The sequence below is a fragment of the Neofelis nebulosa genome, chromosome 1 (assembly GCF_028018385.1).
Source record: "Neofelis nebulosa isolate mNeoNeb1 chromosome 1, mNeoNeb1.pri, whole genome shotgun sequence".
Classification (NCBI taxonomy): domain Eukaryota; kingdom Metazoa; phylum Chordata; class Mammalia; order Carnivora; family Felidae; genus Neofelis; species Neofelis nebulosa.
In genome coordinates this window covers 34,318,931-34,336,790 of record NC_080782.1, presented here as the reverse complement: position 1 = coordinate 34,336,790, position 17,860 = coordinate 34,318,931, and positions in this window count along the sequence as shown.

The following is a 17,860-nucleotide window of genomic DNA, read 5'->3' as shown; positions in this document are numbered from 1 at the left end:
TTATTCTTAAAAGTTCTAATAAGTTCTTATTTTGATTTTATTTATTTTTTTTAATCTTTTAAAAATATATTTACTTATTTTGGGAGAGAGACAGAAAGCATGAGTGGGGGAGGGGCAGAGAGAGGGAGAGAGGGAATACCAAGCAGGCTCCATGCTAGAGCCCGATGCAGGGCTCAATCCCACGAACCATGAGATCATGACTTGAGCCAAAATCAAGAGTCAGACCTTAACTGACTGAGTCACCCAGGTGCCCCAAATTTATTTTCGTTTAAAATAATTTTTTAATGTTTATTTATTTTTGAGAGAGAGAGACAGAATACGAGTGGGTGAGGTTCAAAGAGAAAGGGAGACACAGAATCTGAAGCAGGCTCCAGGCTGTGAGCTGTCAGCACAGAGCCAGACAAGGGGCTTGAACCTATGAACTATGAGATCATGACCTGAGCCAAAGTTGGGCGCTCAACTGAGTCCCCCAGGCACCCCTATTTTCATTTTAAAGTAGTAAAAGACTATAACCATAAGTAGTTTATTCTAAATTTTTTTTTATTTTTTTAATATATGAAATTTACTGTCAAATTGGTTTCCATACAACACCCAGTGCTCATCCCAAAAGGTGCCCTCCTCAATACCCATCCCCCACCCTCCCCACCCTCCCACCCCCCATCAACCCTCAGTTTGTTCTCAGTTTTTAACAGTCTCTTACGCTTTGGCTCTCTCCCACTCTAACCTCTTTTTTTTTTTCCTTCCCCTCCCCATGGGTTTCTGTTAAGTTTCTCAGGATCCACATAAGAGTGAAACCATATGGTATCTGTCTTTCTCTGTATGGCTTATTTCACTTAGCATCACACTCTCCAGTTCCATCCACGTTGCTACAAAAGGCCATATTTCATTTTTTCTCATTGCCATGTAGTATTCCATTGTGTATATAAACCACAATTTCTTTATCCATTCATCAGTTGATGGACATTTAGGCTCTTTCCATAATTTGGCTATTGTTGAGAGTGCTGCTATAAACATTGGGGTACAAGTGCCCCTATGCATCAGTACTCCTGTATCCCTTGGATAAATTCTTAGCAGTGCTATTGCTGGGTCATAGGGTAGGTCTATTTTTAATTTTCTGAGGAACCTCCACACTGCTTTCCAGAGCGGCTGCACCAATTTGCATTCCCACCAACAGTGCAAGAGGGTTCCCGTTTCTCCACATCCTCTCCAGCATCTATAGTCTCCTGATTTCTTCATAAATTTTTAAATATATATATCTTAAATAAACAAATACATATATAATATATTTATATATATGTATATATATGTGTATATATATATGTATATATATATATATAAGCATTATTACAACAAAAGTAATCCAAGTCAAAACTAGAGGTTCTTAAGAATGTTCTCCTTGAAAATTAGTCTATATTTGTTACTCAATTTGAGAATTTGAGAATTTTGAAAAATTGAATTGTGTTATATTGTCAGTATTGAAGTATGTGAGAAACTTAATGCTTGTATATGCTTGTTCTCCTAGGAAACTGCTTATAACTTAAAGATTCAGTTAAAAAAAACACCAACTCTGTGAAGCTTTTCCTGAACTCCACACTACCACAATTCACAGCAGAGTTAATCAGTTACTCTGCAAGTAGCCTTTACAGCCCTTGTCACATTTCACCGTCCTTTTATCATCTTCTGATCTTCCTTCTCAGAAAGCCAGGTGTCTTAGAACACAGTCTGCAGCTTATTCATCATTGAAATCACACTTCCTGGTTCAGTCGCTAGCACATGGAAAACATTCAGTAAATGTCTAGTGAACAAATAAAATAATTATTTAATTAACTGGTGGAAAGGCAAAAACAATCACTCCCATCAGCAATAAGACTCAAAAATCTGCAGCATGTGATCACTTGAAACACATCAATGCTAACATCTAGAGAGGAATGTTCATAAAACAGCCTGGCCATGTCATACTGGAGAAAAGGAAGAATGATCACTGAGGGACTTAGAGAATGTGAATCAGTCTACCAGCAAGTGTTCCCCAAACTGTCATCCCAACCTCTCATCTTGGAGGATGAATTCTTAAGGCAACTAAGACAAGAGTATCAGAGAGCTGTGCTGAAGAAAGAACCAGTTCAAGAAAGTCACTGAGCTTTGAAGAAAGTGGTTGCCGGTGACACATCTGTTTAGGGATTATTCAAAAAGCAACAGAAGAGACATGGACCACTTCATGTCTGTAAGTCCAATACCACATCTGAAACTTTTATCAGCTAGAAATATAAGCTGAATTTGTACCCAATTTTCCGTTTGACCCTTGGAATTCCTCAGCAGATACTGTTATGCTTTGGTAACAAAGAACCACCAAGTCCCAGCAGCCTAAAACAACAAAAGTTTCTTTCTTGCCCACATGAGTGTCCACTGGCTGGTGGTTTTGCTCTGTACCATCCTCACTCAAGACCCAGGCTAATGAAGCATCCCATCTGGAACATCACCTTGGCAGACAGAGCAAAGGAGCTCTCGAGGGTCAGGCAGCAGCAACTAAATGCTCCAGCTCAAAAGCCACATGTGTCATTTCTGCAAATGACACACATTTTCCAAAAGTAGTCAGTGATCCCACCCAACCACAAGGTAGCAAGCAGTGCCTTCCTACCTTGTGCCCAGAAGCTGAGGAGCCAGCACAAACCACCACACCCTAAGACTAACTCGTTCCGGAGGTACGCCTTGACAGATCACCAAAATCTAGTAAAAGGGATTATCTTCTTTTCAGTTAGGAAAAACCAAAATCAAACCAAACCAAACCAAAAAATCTTCTCTCCTGTTAATTTATTAGCCTCAAGTTTGCCTTTAAAGAAATGCACTATACTCTGTGTACAGCCATTATATGAGGCAAAAGAAAACAGACACAAAGATGGAATACTGCATGAAAACATAAAGTTCGGAAACAAGTAAACCTAACTGACGGTGATAGAACACACAAAGGCGGTTACCCTGAGGGTTTAATTCTGACCGGAAAGACTGTCTTCAAGGGGCTAGAAAGGTTCTTTCTCTGCATATACATACATAAAAGTTGATTGAACTATACTCCTAAGATTGGGTCATTAAATGCGTGTTATAACCTAAAAAATTTTTTTCTCATATGTAGAACATAGGCATTAATGGAAGCTGGGGAGAAACGAATGATTCATGTAAATCCATCTCTTAACTGGCACATTGTTTAAAAAACGCATCTATAATCTAAGTAAAAAAACTATTCACCCAGAATTCATGAGAAAGTGAAAACTGAGACACTTGGGATGTTTCTATAAATTCCCTAAGCAAAACTTTTCTTAAGTGGTTTCAAATCATCCTCATCTTCAATAATAAGTATATGCAGCTGATACATGTAGTCAACTCTATAGATACTCTAATGTAGTAAAAAAGGAGATGCTTCCTGGAACAGACTAATGTGAAAAGCCAGCTTGTCAGGAAGCCTTGCCAATAAGCATGAAGTTTTAAACGAAAATGTTGATCCATAGGCAGAACTAAAAAAGTACATACTGCAGAGGGGCATAAAGTAATATGGTTCTGGTTTTTACTAGTTAGTGAATGTTTAATAATTCTTCATTATTATAGGCCTTTATTCCACACACTACTTAATGAGGCCCTTGAAAATCCAGAATTTTATCTTGAGTAGTCTTTATAATTATTTAAGAAAATAAGAATTACATTTGAATATTAGATTCTCCTGGAGAAATTCCACTTATTATACAACAACTTTATAAAGAAATATGTATTATTTTAAATTAAATGTATTGTGCATATGGACAAAAGTCTAATCATGTTGACACCTTGAATAAAACTAGCTGGTCTCTTCAGATTGTTTAATAATTTACAAACAATGATCCATCTTTTTTTAAAAATTTTTAACATTTATTTATTTTTGAGAGACAGAGGTTGAGTGGGGGAGGAGAAGAGAGAAAGACACAGAATTCAAAGCAGGCTCCAGGCTCTGAGCTGTCAGCACAGAGCCTGACATGGGGCTCGAACTCACAAACCATGAGATCATGACCTGAGCTAAAGTCAGATGTTTGACCAACTGAGCCACCCAGCCACCCCAATAATGATCCATCTTAATCGTTCTCAAATTTGTTCAGATGGCTAGAGACCTCATGGAGACCTTTTCAGAATACCATAATCTTTGAACCACATTTTGAAATTTGATATTTAATTCCTTTACACAAATGAGAAACTACTTTCTTAACCAAAAAAAAAAAAAAAAAAAGGCGAAAAGAACGTATACACATACATACATAATGTAAGGTCACAATCATTAGCTCACAACTTTTGAAAAGAAAAATAATTATCAAATCAAGTACGACAGATTGTTTTCAAGTTTTTTGACATTCATTTGCTACTTTTAATTCAATAATAAAATTATTATTATTATTAATTATAATATATAATTACATGTAATATATAATTATAATATATAATAATTAATAATAATAATAGTAAAATAAAGATTTAATTATTTCAATTTTTAGTAACAGTCAATATAATATAAATAGTATAAATATTGATAATTACCTAACATAGAAAAGTAAAATTTTATTGGTAATATAAGTTAGTAGGTATGGTTGTTTTTTCGCAATTGGTTCACTATGGATAAATATTACATATTTCTAGGATATGACAGAGTTTAACAAACATTCCGTTCCTACTAGTCATTTTTCATAGACATAATTGCTGAGAAATTATATAGTTGAAAACAGAAGGAGTTTTGTATACCAGTGTCACTCAATTCTTTGAACTCCTTCCAAGTTATATGGTAAAAATCACATACTAATTATATTTGTAAGCCATCACACTGATCCATCATCAAAAATTTTTAGTGATCTGTTATCTGATACTCAATATGTGAGGCCAGAGAAGAACTAGCCTGAACTGCAGAAGAATTTGTTATAGTCATAACAGCAATGTACTTCTTCAGCTTTTGGAAAATACACCCAAATGGACTTACCAAGAAAAAAAATGACTATTAATTGTATATTTTACTCATACCTAGAGGTAATTTATTCAAACTGGTACACTCAAATGGAGTTGGGAAAAATTCAAAGTATTGTTAACGTCAACACATCTAGACCAAAATAATTTTTGAGTTATTTATTTTTATTTCACCATGTGTTTTACCAATATTTTTTGTTAAAACTTTGGCGCTCTATTGGGGCACCTGGGTGGCTCAGTCACTTGAGCGACCGACTTCGGCTCAGGTCATGATCTCAAGGTTTGTGAGTTCGAGCCCCGCATCGGGCTCTGTGCTGACAGCTCAGAGCCTGGAGTCTGCTTCAGATTCTGTGTCTCCTTCTCTCTCTGCTCCTCCCCCACCCACACTCTGTCTCTCTCTGTCTCAGAAATAAATAAGCATTAAAAATTTTTTTAAATAAAAAAAACTTTGGCGCTATAGATTTAACTCTTTTGAGTTATGAAAAATGTCTGTCATATAACCTAATTAGCATAGCCACCCTACTGCCTCTTTCCTTGACTGTTCAAAGTTCTTGTAATTTTCTATCAACATATATACTCTTTGCTGAACAAGTATAGGTATGGGATATAGGGTTGGGGAGTTTATTGAATTATATGCAAGCCATTCTCCTAAGAGATCCAAGCTATTCCTTAGATCTCATCTCATTCATCTCTTCCTAGTTCACTGTGTTCCAGCCTGAAAGACCTCCTCACATACTTTGAATATGCCAAGCAGAAAACCCCCCACTTCCTGAAATAATTCCTCACTTCATTAAGATACCTGCTGAAATATACCTTATCACCACTCACTGTCTCCCTACTCTCTTTACTTATTTCTTTAAATTTATGTCCACTTTATATACTTATTGACTTATAACTTGTCTCCACCCTCATCAGCATTTAAAATCCATGAGAGCAAACATTTTTGTTACTCCCTGTTGTGTTCCCAGCACCTAGACCAGTGCTTGATATATAGCAACATCTCAAAAGTTATTCAGTGCATAAGTAGATGAATGAATGAGAGTGTCTCTGATCTCAATTAACAATAAAATATTAAAAGAAAAAAAGGTGAACTAGCATGAGGTTAATAATAGTAATAGTCTATTTTGCCAAGCATGGACACTTTAAAAATTGCTACCCAATAAAGACTCATTTCCTAAAACAAAAGGAATCTTTAACACCAAAATCCAGTAAGAATCCACTACATCAGAAACAAATGAGTGTATTAAACTGTTCTAGAAATTCACTATATTTTTCTTATTTTCTTACTTCATACTAATGAAAACTTCAGCAAGGAAATCACTACTACAAATACTTTGGCTGTCAACACTTATCTGGGCCATGGAAGGATGCTATCTTATTCTCACTTAACCTTGAGAAATGATCTGATAAATTACCTCAGCTAAAGCATTGGTAGTTGATAACTGGAAAAAACACTAAAATATATTTGAAAGAAGAAGAAGGAGGAGGAGGAGGAGGGAGGAGGAGGAGGAGAAGGAGGGGGAGGAGGAAGAAGAAGAAGGCAGAAGAGGAGGAAGAGGAAGGGGAGAAGGAGGAGAAGGAGGAAGGGGAGGAGGAGGAAGGGGAGGAGGAGGAAGGGGAGGAGGAGGAAGAGGAAGAAGAAGTAGGAGGAGGAAAAGGAGGATTGATTTATGATGAAACTGGAAAATGTCTAATGGCTTTTTAGATAGAATTTCTAACCTAAAGGAAAGAGAGAGTATATTCTCTTTGTGGAATTTTGGACTTCAGAATCATAAGAAGGAAATTCTTTTTCAGAGCATCCTTCAAATTACCTTCAGAAAGAGTGAGAGCCCACAGATAAACTTAAAGGAAGTTGTGACATTACACCTGACATAGTATCTCAGATTTGGGGTGAGCCTAAATTGGAATTTGCTAATTACTGATTCTTCTCCACCTTGTCTCATTGGAGGGTTACCATTTACATGTAATATCATAAGAGATGCCATATTATGCTTTACCTCCTGGCCATTTGGTCTTTGTTTGTCTTCAGTCTTTGCTATATGGTTTGTTTATTCTTTGTATCTTTTAGGTCTCATAACTTGGAAGAGATACATACTTGTAAGTCTTACAACTAAACCATTAGTCTCTAATTATCAGTGTCAAGACTGAAACATCCATTATTTCCTTTTTAATGACAGGACAAAATAATTTGCATATTTGTACCTTCCTTAACACCCCTATCCTCCCTTTAGTGTTGTTTTCCTTTTTGTTTATAATCTGGAATGTTTTTATTATAATCTTGGATGATTTTTAAGTGTATCATCAATTTCAAAAATTATGTTTGTTTCATTCTGTAAACACACGACAATTGTTTACACTTTACTTAAATGGTTTCAGTGTTCAACATCAGTCCTTTCCTATCATGACATACATGCCAAATTTTTATTTTGATGTACTCTTTTGAGTTCATCTTTAAGTAGTGCTTCTTGTTAGAGGCCCCCAGACAAATGGTCCCTATTTCACCCCCTGCTCATCATTGTCACTAACTCTAAGCCCCTCCAAATTAGAAGGTCTTAAAGGTGTAGGCCAGCATTTCCATATTTCCTGCAAAGGATGCAACAGCTCACTATCTTCTTGGCAAATTTAGGAGTCTTTGGTGGCTCCTTTAATAGGTCTCATCTGTGCTCTATTAGAAATCTATTAGAAATTATATTCATATCATATCATTGCTGCTATTCTCTACTATTGTTATTCATTTACCATTACAATAGGTTTTGGAGAAAGAGACAGTCTGAAAGAAGATTTGATCACAACACTCCTTTGCTTCAGATTTCCTAGCTATGTCCTCACCTATAAGAGTAACATTCATACTCCATAGAAGAAAGATCCTTTATTCTCTGGGCCAGCCTCTTAAATCTTCCTCATTCACTTCACCCTTGTTCTGGCCCTGTTTCTATGTATAGATAAAGACAGAGGAAGACTTTTTGTCCTTAAGCTGGTTTAGACTGTGTCCAAAATTAAAACCATCCCTTATTTATTTTATTTTGCTTTTGGCATTTTATTTCATACTAAAAGACTGAATGAAAAATCAACCCAAAGGAAGTAAAAACATTAATAGCAACTGAATGAGGACACATATAATGTAAATAAATACAGGAAAATTATCTATGAAATAGCTGTCTTTGTATTTTGACAAGTATCAAGGGAACTAGCATCCTAAGTAAAGCCATCTATGGTGCAAGCCAACAAACACTTTGGAAAAAATTTACCAGTACTTTTGGCTATGAATATTACTTCTCAAATGTTAATAAACATGAAGAATTATCCTAGTCAACCAAGAATATCATTCACTAGCATCATCAGGGATCTCTCAGCAACTCTTGCAGTCATTCACAACTGTTTGAGTATGTTGACTTCCAGGTCAAATATTTTTCTAGCTTGAAAGTCAAATGAAGAACATCTTTTTATAGTTTATTCTTAATTCCCATCTGGATATAACTTATTACAAACAGTCTTATGAGTTCCTATGACATTTATACATAGAATAACTGCTAAACCTAAGTTAAATTTCTCAAAACATATTACTATGTCTAATGAAGTCATCTTCTGTGATCTATGTTAAGCTTTCTTCCAAACCAACTTTAAATTACACTCAACCTGCTAAGCACATTATGAATTGCTCCACAGCAAACAGTAGATATGCTTATTTGGCCTAATTAACTATGATAAAAGGATCAGCAGGTAACACCTTGTGATATTTGCTGCAATTTCCAAAAAATATGCATAGAAATTGTACATACAAAAGCTGTTTAACAGAAACAATTTGTGGGCTCTTTAAACTTTGGGCAAATAAATGAGGGGAAACTGAAATAATATTTTATTTTTTAGATGATGGTAAGTTAAGATAATTTCCACTATCTAGTTTATACTAATCATTTGAAATAACTCTTATTAGCAGTGAACTGAATGCTTCTATCTGTAATTGAGCTAAGCTTTTGATACTTAGAACAATAAAATGATTAGTTTGCATTTATACACACCTCAGTTTTTCCACTTAAAAGACACATAAATACAGATTATTTTCCACTTTTGCCAAGAGATAAAACTGAGTTACTTGTTAATTTTATGTACACATTTCTATCAAGCATAAAAGGAGTGGTCAGCCTTCATTTCTAGCTAATTAATACAGTCATTGGATGACAAATGCCCTGTTTCTTAGCAATCTGAGAATTCAAAAAAAAAAAAAATAGCTTCCAGAGCTCTGCTATTACTACAAGTATGAGAAACTGGATTACTGCCTAAAAAAATAAGAAAATGTTTTTTTCAGATATAAAGCTCTGATGATCATATCCCTAGAATTATAATAAAAAATGTTTTTAAACTTCTAGGTGTGTTTAAAACATGTCTTCTCATTGATACATTTTTCGAGAGCAAGATTTTTTTCTTTTTGGCAGTTGGGGAAGTGTCCTATAGTCTCTACTGCTCCTTATAGAGAAGGAGATGGAGTTTATTAGATAGACCAAGTACTGTTTGCGACATAAACATTAGCCAACTTTGGCGATGGGGAAAAGAAAGTAATTGTGCTTCTCCTCCTTCCTCAGTGAAGCTCTCCTCAATCTCTTTTGTTTTCCAAGGTCTTCCCAACCTCTTAATTTTGAAGTATCCCAAGACATTCTCAGTCCTCTTCTTCAGCTACACTCACTTGGTGATTTCATTCAGGCCTGAGATTTAATCCATCTTCTCTCTATTCTAATGCTCCCAAATTTTTATCTCAAGTCCAGATCTTGTTCCCAAACTCCAGGTTCCTATATCCAACTGCTGCCTCGACATTTCTACTTGGATGTCAAATAGCATGCCAAAGTCAGCATGTCCAAAACTCAAATCCTATTCTTTCTCCACAGAGACTTTTGATCTAGGTGTTCCCTTTGCTGGAAGACTCCCCATCACCCACCTCCTCCCCGTCCAACGGACACGCACTCATGCACACATGCACACATGTACAAACCTGATTGCTGCTAGGCTAAACTCCTAACTTCTTTACCTTTTAAAATCTTTGGTCAGATGCTGCTATCTTAAGGAGTCCTGCCCTGTCTGCCTTTTTTAACACTGCAACCTGATCCTCTGTGACTTAGACCCCCTGACCCTATTTACTTTGCTCTACCTGTTTTGCTCACAGTACTTTAACCTTGAACAAGTTCAATCATCAAGCAGTGGAAATGGACAAGTCCAAAAATATTCACTTGCTAATTGCTTTACTATGTTTCTTACTGTCAATACTGAATTTATCTGATAGCCAGACCCACTACCTAGAAAAACCTTAAGCCAAGGCAAGAGTTTATCAGCAGAGATTATAACTGTACCTAAAATTTTTACTTTTTTCTTATCTCCCTATATACTTCCACACATATCTAAGAGATTCACATACCACATATCTTAGGTAAATACCTCTTATTAGTTACTGACATCTTCACACACAAAATCCATTCTCATGTTGTTTTCCAGATATGCTTCTTAGGATATCTAAAGGGAAACCTTTGTTTCTTCATGTATGAAAATTGCAAACAGCATAAACAATTAAATTCATATTTTGTGCATGAAATTATTTGACTGACATTGGATGACATAGAAGTTACTGGTTGTTTACAGTTTAAAGTCCTTGTAAAGCAGTATCTATTGGACTACATTTCTCAATATTTATCAAAAACTTACTATAAAATTTCTATCATCACCATTCTGGTCCACCAACACACACACACACACACACACACACACACACACACACACACCCCAAAGGCCTGTCACAAGTCTTTCTTTTCTAAGTCATTGGTTTCCTGAAACAAAGGGAATATCTTTCCTGTTCTTTTCATTAGGAGATTTAGTATTTGCAAACTAAAATTTTGGTGGTAAAAATAGCTGATTTCTATATGCTTTGTGTTAGGCATATACTGAGCCCTGTGTGTGTATTTGTTCATGTAAATCTGACAACAATCCTATGATGTATGTGTTATTATTAATCACTTCACAGGTTAGGAAATTAAGGAACCTTTACCATGGTGAGTAAAGCTAGGTAAAAACCTGCACTCTTTACCCCATCTTCTGGTGTCCTTAACTCATTGTATAAGAACTTGTCCATTGACTGCATCAATTACATTACCAGCATCAACATTTTAAATTTATTGAATGTAATAACTTACAGATTTAAGAAATACATTTTATACACACACACACACACACACACACACACACACACACACACACATACAACTAAAACAAAAGTTTCACAAACCAGTAATCAACCTTACTATTTTACTACATGCAAGGCACTCCAATAGTTTCAATGTTATTCTAGTCTGGTGTAATGTATTTTTTAATTTATCAACTCACTAAATTGACTTATACCTGAGTTAGAAATACTGTGAAAAACAGTAAATGATGATATTTAGCTTTTATTTTTCTATTACTCTATAAGCTTCTTAATCATTTATCAAATTTGATGCAAAAATGAATTTTAAAATTTCCTGATAATTCTGTTTTAAAAAACAATAAAAACATTCAGACTGTATCTACCCAGAGAAGCATATAATCCAACACTTCAAAAGATTTAAGTTTTTAAATATTTTCTTAAACAGCAAAACTTACATGAAAACTATCTTTATAATCATGATAAAGCTAAGCACACAGTAGTCTCTCCATATATATTACAATAAACATAACTATGTAGCAATAAGTAATAAAGTGGAAATTAGCCTTTTAAAAAATTTATTTTTGAGAGACAGAGAGAGGCAAAGCACAAGTCAGGGAGGGGCAGAAACAGAGAAGGAGACACATAATCCAAAGCAGGCTCCAGGCTCCAAGCTGTCAGCAGAGAGCGCAACAAGGGGCTTAAACTCACAAACTGCGAGATCATGACCTGATCCGAAGTCGACGCTTAACCAACTGAGCCACCCAGGTGCCCCTAACCTTTTAAAATTTATTTACCAGCAAATATATTTTTAAATATTTGAAAGAAGTAATTAGTTTATTTTACATTTTTTCTTGGGAAATTCAAGACTGGCTTCTATACAGAAAAGTTTATAATTTAAAAAATTATAATTTTTAAAATGGCATTGTTGGGGCTCCTGGGTGGCTCAGTCGGTTAAGCGTCCGACTTCGGCTCAGGTCATGATCTCATGGTTCGTGAGTTCGAGCCCCGTGTTGGGCTCTGTGCTGGCAGCTCAGAGCCTGGAGCCTGCTTCAAATTCTATGTCTCCCTCTCTCTCTGCTCCTCCCTGGCTCATGCTCTGTCTCTCTCTCCTTCAAAAATAAATAAAAACATTTTTTAAAAAGATATTAAAATGGCATTGTCTTGGTAAATAAAATAAATCACTTAAGCATAATTTATTCACAATGTGCAGTGGAATCATTCCTCTCAGAAATGAATATGACACCATTTTCACAGTTGGAATGACTTGGAAGGATATTATTTGTTTTTACCTAAAAGAATAAGTAAAAATACTGACTGGAGAAACTACGTATTTCCAAACTAAGTTTAGCATTTATACATAAGATGAAATGTGAATCTTTGAAGACTGGCAAGGCCAATTCTCACCCCAAATTGGAGTCAGCCAGTCTTCATTTACTTGGGAAGAACAAGGTTAAGCTCATATTCAGAAACTGTGTCAAAAGCCCTATTACCAAGTACAACTACTAGCCATGTCCAGAAAAAAGTAGCTGGTCTAACTTCAATAAAGTTGACAGTAAATGTAATAAAAGAAAGGATGGATGGAAGGCTTGCAGGTAACCAATTGATTTGGAGGAAAGTTAGAGGTGGATTTTCATATTTGTGAAATGCTTTTGTGTAGGTATCATGAATTATACACGGCCCATTTATAATGCATATTTTGTGGGAACTAACAGATACCAGGAGTGCAATAGTAGCCTAAAAGAGTAATAAAGAGAAATAGACTTCAGCTTTGTAATCATACTTATGTCATTTATAAGTGTCACAGTTTATTTCCATTGATGGCCTCTTCCCGTCTTTGAACTTTCTAAAAAATAGGAAAACATACATAACTCAAATGCTATTTTATTCAAGTGCTAACTAAAGTTTTTGTCCTTGGACTTGACTAGTTAATTTTTTAAAAAATTTTTAATGTTTATTTTTGAGACAGAGACAGAGACAGAGCATGAGTGGGAAAGGGGCAGAGACAGAGAGGGAGACACAGAATCCAAAGCAAGCACCAGGCTCTGAGCGTCAGCACAGAGCCAGAAATGGGGCTCAACTTCACAAACTGTGAGATCATGACCTGAGCTGAAGTCAAGATGCTCAGCCAACTGAGCTACCCAGGGGCACCTTGACTAGTTAATTTATTTTTTGTCCCCACGGATATTTTATTTTATTTTTTATTTTTATTTTTTATTTTTTAAACTTTACATCAAAATTAGTTAGCATATAGTGCAACAATGATTTCAGGAGTAGATTCCTTCATGCCCCTTACCCATTTGGCCCATCCACCCACCCACAACCCCTCCAGTAACCCTCAGTTTGTTCTCCATATTTATGAGTCTCTTCTGTTTTGTCCACCTCCCTGTTTTTATATTATTTTTGTTTCCCTTCCCTTATGTTCATCTGTTTTGTCTCTTAAAGTCCTCATATGAGTGAGGTCATATGATTTTTGTCTTTCTCTGACTAATTTCACTTAGCATAATGCCATCTGGTTTCATCCACATAGTTGCAAATGGCAAAGATTTCATTCTTTTTGATTGTCGAGTAATACTCCATTGTATATATATACCACTTCTTCTTTATCTATCCATCCATCAATGGACATTTGGGCTCTTTGAATACTTTGGCTATTGTTGATAGTGCTGCTATAACCATGCGGGTGCATGTATCCCTTCGAAACAGCATACCTGTATCCGTTGTATAAATACCTAGTAGTGCAATTGCTGGATCGTAGGATAGTTCTATTTTTACTTTTTTGAGGAACCTCCATACTGTTTTCCAGAGTGGCTGCACCAGCTTGCATTGGCACCAACAATGCAAAAGAGATCCTCTTTCTCTGCATCCTCGCCAACATCTGTTGTTGCCTGAGTTGTTAATGTTAGCCATTCTGACAGGTGTAAGGTGGTATCTCATTGTGGTTTTGATTTGTATTTCCCTGATGATGAGTGATGTTGAGCATTTTTTCATGTGTTGGTTGGTCATCTGGATGTCTTCCTTGGAGAAGTGTCTATTCGTGTCTTTTGCCCGTGTCTTCACTGGATTATTTGTTTTTTGGGTGTTGAGTTTGATCAGTTCTTTATAGATTTTGGATTCTAACCCTTTATCTGATATGTCATTTGCAAATATCTTCCCCCATTCTGTCGGTTGCCTTTTAGTTTCACTGTTTCCTTCACTGTGCAGAAGCTTTTTATTTTGATGAGGTCCCAGTAGTTCATTTTTGCTTTTGTTTCCCTTGCCTCTGGAGACGTGTTGAGTAAGAAGTTGCTGCAGGCAAGATCAAAGAAGTTTTTTCCTGCTTTCTCCTCGAGGATTTTGATGGCTTCCTGTCTTACATTGAGGTCTTTCATCCATTTTGGGTTTATTTTTGTGTATGGTAAGAAAGTGGTCCAGGTTCATTCTTCTGCATGTTGCTGTCCAGTTCTCCCAGCACCACTTGCTGAAGAGACTGTCTTTATTCCATTGGATATTCATTTCTGCTTTGTCAAAGATGAGTTGGCCATACGTTTGTGGGTCCGTTTCTGGGTTCTCTATTCTGTTCCATTGATCTGAGTGTCTGTTCTTATGCCAGTACCATACTGTCATGATGATTACAACTTTGTAGTATAGCTTGAAGTCTGGGATTGTGATGCCTCCTGCTTTGGTTTTCTTTTTCAAGATTGCTTTGGCTATTCAGGGTCTTTTCTGGTTCCACACAAATTTTAAGATTATTTGTTCTACCTCTGTGAAGAATGCTGGTGTTACTTTGATAGGCATTGCATTGAATATGTAGATTGCTTTGGGTAGTGTCGACATTGTAACAATATTTGTTCTTCCTATCCAGGAGCATGGAATCTTTTTCCATTTTTTTGGTGTCTTCTTCCATTTCTTTCATAAGCTTTCTATAGTTTTCAGTGTATAGATTTTTCACCCCTTTGGTTAGATTTATTCCTAGGTATTTTATGGTTTTTTTGTGCAACTGTAAATGGGATCGAGTCCTTGATTTCTCTTTTTGTCGCTTCATTGTTGGTATATAGGAATGCAACTAATTTCTGTGCATTGATTTTATATCCTGCAACTTTGCTGAATTCATGAATCCATTCTAGCAGTTTTTTGGTGGAATCTTTTGGGTTTTCCATATAGAGTATCATGTCATCTGCGAGGAGTGAAAGTTTGACCTCCTCCTGGCCAATTTGGATGCCTTTTATATCTTTGTGTTGTCTGATTGCAGAGGCTAAGACTTTGAATACTATGTTGAATAACAGTGGCGAGAGTGGACATCCCTGTCTTGTTCCTGACCTTAGGGGGAAAGCTCTCATTTTTTCCCCATTGAGGATCATATTAGCGTTGGATCATTCATATATGGCTTTTATGATCTCGAGGTATGCTCCTTCTATCTCTACTTTCTTGAGGGTTTCTATCAAGAAAGGATGCTGTTTTTTGTCAAATGCTTTCTCTGCACCTATTAAGATCACATGGTTCTTGTCCTTTCTTTTATTGATGTGATGAATCACATTGTTTTGTGGATATTGAACCAGCCCTGCATCACAGGTATAAATCCCGCTTGGTCGTGGTGAATAATTTTTTTTATGTATTGTTGGATATGGTTGGCTAATATCTTGCTGAGGATTTTGCATCCATGTTCATCAGGGAAATTGGTCTATAGTTCTCCTTTTTAGTGTGGTCTTTGTCTGGTTTTGGAATCAAGGTAATGCTGGCTTCATAGAAAGAGTTTGGAATTTTTCCTTCCATTTCTATTTTTTGGAACAGTTTCAAGAGAATAGGTGTTAACTCTTCCTTAAATATTTGGTAGAATTCCCCTGGAAAGCCATCTGGCCCTGGATTCTTGTTTTTTGGCAGGTTTTTGATTACTAATTCGATTTCTTTACTGGTTATGGGTCTGTTCAAATTTTCTATTTCTTCCTGTTTCAGTTTTGGTAGCATATATGTTCCTAGCAATTTGTCCATTTATTCCAGATTGCCCATTTTATTGGCATATAATTGCTCATAATATTCTCTTATTATTGTTTTTATTTCTGTTGTGTTGATTGTGACCTCTCCTCTTTCATTCTTGATTTTATTTATTTGGGTCCTTTCCTTTTTCTTTTTGATCAAACTGGCTAGTGGTTGATCAATTTCATTAATTCTTTCAAAGAACCAGCTTCTGGTTTCAGTGATCTGTTCTACTGTTTGTTTTTGTTTTTTGGGTTTTTTTTTGTTTTGTTTTGATAGCCTTAATTTCTGTTCTAATCTTTATTATTTCCTGTCTGCTTCTGGTTTTGGGTTTTATTTGCTGTTCTTTTTCCAGCTCCTTAAGGCATAAGGTTAGGTTGCGTATCTGACATCTTTCTTCCTTCTTTAGGAAGGTCTGGATTGCTATATACTTTCCTGTTATGACCGCCTGTGCTGTGTCCCATAGGTTTGGGTTGTGGTTTGAGTAGTTAATTTAAAAAACTACACTTGGGGGTGCCTGGGTGGCTCAGTCGGTTAAGTGGTCGACTTTGGCTCAGGTCATGATCTCACAGTCCGTGAGTTCGAGCCCTGTATCAAGGCTCTATGCTGACAGCTCGTAGCCTGGAGCCTGTTTCAGATTCTGTGTCTCCTTCTCTCTGCCCCCCCCCCCCCATTCATGCTCTGTCTCTCTCTGTATCAAAAATAAATAAACATTAACAATAAATAAAACTAAATAAATAACAATAAAAAAATTAAAAACTACACTTGTCCAGGGCAGTTGGGACACTGCCCACAAGATGGTCATTTCCATAACCCTCCCATTTGTTTCCTCCACTGGAAGACTTGAGAACATAAGAAAGTAACATGCTGAAATGTTATAATTCTTTTTTTGAGTCCAAGCTTTCATATGGAAACAAAAGCCTCTTGTTCCTGGCAACTTGATTCCTGAAATACTTGCCTGCTCTCTCTAATTTGCCTGCACTCTTTTCTATATTGCACAATCAAAAAAGTGAAATACCAAAGAGATTTAGCAAATCTATTTGATGCCCACCCTGAGAAGGGCAAGAGAGGACTGCTCACCCATTTGCTTCTTTTCCTCCTGCAAGTTCAAGACAGGTCTCAATTAGGTCAATGGTCCAAATCGAACAGTTTATGTTCATAGCCTTGAGTCTCTATACAAGCCCTGTCCTTGGCTGAGGAACCAAATGAGAATATTCTTTACTGAAGTGGCCTTAGTCAGGCTTGGGCCATCAGTGTTCACTCATGATTAGAGCAAATGGAGTTCTAGGTAAGAGAGTTTGGATTCATTCTATAGGCCTCAGAAGTTGTGTCTCAGTCTACACACTCTAGATATTTCTAGATCAGTGATCACACGTGTGTATGTAGTGAGTGTGATGTGTGTGTGTAGATGTGTAAAGAGATTTTATGTCTTTTGTTCATTTTGGGAAAAACACAAAAAAGTGAAACTCTGATTCTTTTCTTTAATAATTATTCTGAGCCATAGATGGCAATTAATCTGACAATCTCATTCTTACTTCCTGTCCTTTGGGAGGTAAGATTGTTTGTGAACCTTAATTATTGTTTGTAAAGCTACCATATTTTTCTCCTTTGCTGAGAGATAAAGTTCCCCTAAAATAGACATTGAAGAGATAAAAGTTCTGCTTTGGGAAATTTAGAAATATGAAAGTCAGCTGAGTGAAAGAGAGAACAAAGAAATCAGAAGAACAGCTTTCCTCATTCATTGAACAAACACATATTGTTTATTATGTTCCAGGTTCT